Here is a 4,271-nt window from a genome sequence, read left to right on the forward strand (position 1 = left end):
GGAGATGTGGAGAGCGTCGACCCCTCTGGAGATGTGGAGAGCGTCGAACCCTCTGGAGATGTGGAGAGATGAGGAACGTCTGTCGGGACCCCCTCGGGGTAGGAGAGATGAGGAGCGTCAGCCGGGACCCCCTCGGAGTAGGAGAGATGAGGAGCGTCAGCCGGGACCCCCTCGGAGTAGGAGAGATGAGGATCCACCTCAGAGGCTGCGTGCAGCGTGGAGTCCACCTCAGGAAAGGCTGAGACAGGAGTCTTTAGAGTCTCTATTTCTGTTAACAAAAAATCATACTCGGGGAGCAAAGAAAGGCCTGGGATAGAAAGTAAAAAATCTTCCATCTGGGTAAAAACTAAATCAAAGGAGGACGGGTTTCTTTTAGCTGAACCAAATAGTTTGAGAATTGTCTGATTAATATTAGAAATATCCTCAGGGGAAAAAAAAGGAAGGTCTGTATGAGTGGGTGTGGTGACGGGTGCCGCCCCCACCGGAAACCTGGAAGGTGAGGCGGCGGGACACGCCCCCACGGTGTCACAATGAAAACTCTCCGGAGGTACGGCCAGGCTGGGTCGAACAGCCGCAGCGTGGAGTGGCGGTGAGAGGCCGGATTCCACCCCCACCAGGAACCTGGAAGGTGAGGCGACGGAACCCGCCCCTGTGACGTCAACCGGATCGGACTTACCGAACCGAGCAGGAGTGGACCGGAGCTCCCGCGGGACGCTGGATCTCGCCCCCACCGGAAACCTGGGAGGTGAGGTGGCGAACCCCGCTCCCACGAAAACACCAGAACCAGCTCTGAAGTTCTGCTCGGCAGCGACCGGGCCGGCCGCCGCAGACTGCCTCCGGAACCGTCCACCGCGGCGGCGGCGGGACGGTGGATGGACGGAGATGGAGAGGAGCTCGTCCATAACGGCACGAAGAGGGAAAAAAAACAAAAATGGTGAGTGTTGCCGAGTGAGAACCCTGCCCGCTGGGTTCTGTTCTGGTCGGGTCGTACTGTTAGGATTTGTGTCAGGAGCGAACCCAGAGTGCAGAACAGGGATTCAACTCGGCAGATATAAAAAAATAGGTTTTTAATGATAAATGAAAAGTACAAAATAAACGAGCTGACGGGGCAGCAAAACTTACATAAACAAGGAAGGAGGCACGGGGAACTCAGGAGACACGGGGAACTCGAGGGACCAGGAAGACAAGGAGAGACTCAGGAGACCCAAGGAAGTGTACCCAACGAAGACGACCCGACGAAGAACAAGACAGAATAGGATGACTTAAATACAAGGCGAAGACGAGACATGATGACAAACAGCTGGGACGAGACACAGGTGGCACTAATGGAACTAATGAGGGAGCACGAGGGAAACAGACAAACCGGGTCACAGAAAAGTAACATCCTTACAATTTTATTATGATTTATTTATTTCTTTTCTTTTTTTAAGTTTAAAAGTTCAAATGTTAGTAACTAAAATTGTGTATTTATTTATCACTGATTATTTTATATATTTAATTCAGGCATAAAACCACTTCACATTCATTCACACAACATGAAAATATAGCTTAGCTCTTCAAAAAAACACTTTTACATGTTTTCTGGGATCCGACACAATAGACGTCTCTCATCTTAAAATCAATACACAATATAGACCGACTCTCTTTAGCCGTCTCAAAAACACAAGGACCCTTGTCCTAAATTCCAGAACTCTTGCTGTCACATTGGAAACTTTTTTCCATTCTCTGGCCTCTTTATCACAGCTGAATCTTTTCCCAATTTCACAAGATTGTTGCTGTTCGCTTACACTGCACAAAGCATTACTACTTTTAGATCTCACTTGTAATATTTTCAGCTGCAATCTGTCGATAGATTTAAAGGTTTTTTGCTATCAAAACAGAAACAAACAGTGTCTGGTTATAAGCCTGGGGTCCAGTCATCTCAGCAGCAGACGTGAACAGGAATCTTGTACTTAAAAAAAAAATCATTATTACCTTGAATATGGGCCCAACATCCTGGATTCACGCTGCTGAAGAGAAGACCAGTTTCCCAAAGACTCATTTCACGTTGTTGCACCAATTGTAGTAGCATCTACATCAATACTTGGGTTCATTAAATAAAACAGTAGACACCTTGGTTCAGTTTGATAGCAAATGGGGGTTTATTTGAAGCTTATCACGTAGGCCGAACAGCCAGGGATACCTCCGGGACCTCAAAAGGCAGAACCCATGTCTAAATGTAGTACAGTATCTTTTTTATACCTTCCATTGACGTCAGAAGTCAGAAGGTTGTATAACACTTTAACAGTTTTTTCCCATTTTAGGAAAATGCTTGAGAATAACAAATGCTTCTTAGATCAGCTTGAAATAAGCACAGAACTCATTGCTAAAACAATTCTGAGTTATCAAAACAGTTCTGACGGGAAACAGTCTTATACAACAGTTGATCTTGCACCCAGAAATTCTTGATTTTTAAACAAGTATAGGTCAACTTCAATCACTTCTCAGAATCTGTCAAAAACAAGTTCTGTTGAACACAGTTGTTTGTAAGTTAAAAGACATTTGCTTTTGGCCTCATTAAACAGATTATCAAACTAATAAAGTTTTTAGATTCTACAATAGTTTCTTTATTTTGTGGAGAAACATTTCGACTTCGATACGGAAAGCTTCATCAGTCAAGGAAACACACAACAAAACAGATTCTTCCCCCAACAGCTTACTCCAAAGTGGAAGAAACCAGTTATTCTTGTGATAAGATGGTCTCTTTTGTACGCACCCTCCTCCATTGCCGGCCCTCTTCCTTGTTGACAGTCTTGTCAATCTGGTTGAAAACAACAAAGTCCATGCTCAATAATCCAGGTAAACAATCCAACCTTTTTCAGTCAGGTCATCTGGACAGTGTCATGGTTTTGTACAGAAACGTTTCGCCTTGGATCCGGAAGGCTTCATCAGTCAAGGAAACATACAACAAAACGGATTCTTCCCCCAACAGCTTACTCCAAAGTGGAACAAACCAGTTCTTGTGATAAGATGATCTCTTTGTTACGTTCCCTCCTCCATTGCCGGCCCTCTTCCTTGTTGAATGTATTGTCAAACTGGTTGAAAACAACAAAGTCCGTGCTCAATAATCCAGGTATACAATCCAACATTTTTCAGTCAGGTCATCTGGACAGTGTCATGGTTTTGTGCAGAAATGTTTTGCCTTCGATCCAGAAGGCTTCACCAATCAAGGAAACACACAACAAAACTGATTCTTCCCCCGCAGCTTACTCCAAAGTGGAACAAACCAGTTCTTATGATAAGATGAACTCTTTGGTACGCTCCCTTCTCCCTTGACGGCCCTCTTCCTTGTTAACAGTCTTGTCAAACTGGTTGAAAACAACAAAGTCCATGCTCAATAATCCAAGTATACAATCCAACATTTTTAAGTCAAGTCATCTGGACAGTCTCTTTGTTTTGTGCAGAAACGTATCACCTTCGATCCGGAAGGCTTCATCAGTCAAGGAAACACACAACAAAACTGATTCTTCCACCAACAGCTTACTCAAAAGTGGAACAAACCAGTTCGTCTCGTGATAAGATTGTTTCTTTGATATGCCCCCTCCTCCATTGCTGGCCCTCTTCCTTGTTGACTGTCTTGTCACACTGGTTGAAAATGTAGTGGACTAGGCCGCCGACCAAAACCTGCCTCTGAAGACTTCATGGGACAGGAACTGTTATTTCATTGACTTGAATATAGAAATATAGATTAGCTCATCCAGAGACTGTTTAATTGTATCCTGAAGTAATCAATTGAAAGAACACACTTTTTTATATTATCATTACTATTTTACAATATCTTGATAATCAAATGTGTGTTTAGTTCATACCATTTTTAAATGTTGAAGTGAACCACTCATTTTAAATCAACTGTGTGTGAGAGTAGCACTTGCTACAGCTTCCAAGATGGCCGCCAATCACCCTCAGCTGACGGCCATCTCCCTGATGAGCTCCTGCTCCTATTTAAGCCTGCAGTCAAGTCTACTCGATACTCGCTCGCTGGAGCATTGAGTTTCCCCGGTACTTAATGTTTCTAGCCATTTAGTGTTTCATGGAATACAAGTCTTACCTTGTGATCTTGTTTCTGCAGTTCTTCGTCGCCTCCTTGGTCCAGTCCTGATTCCACAGGTTCCAGCCCTCAGATCTCTCGTGCCTTGCCCAAGCTCTGATCTCTCGTGCCTATCCACTCAGTCTCTGGGAGTTATTATCCTGTTCTGGAACTGCTGCACAGTGCCTCGGTCTCACCATCTCCT

Source organism: Nematolebias whitei, chromosome 1 (assembly GCF_014905685.2).
Source record: "Nematolebias whitei isolate Nwh7 chromosome 1, NemWhi1, whole genome shotgun sequence".
Classification (NCBI taxonomy): Eukaryota; Metazoa; Chordata; class Actinopteri; order Cyprinodontiformes; family Rivulidae; genus Nematolebias; species Nematolebias whitei.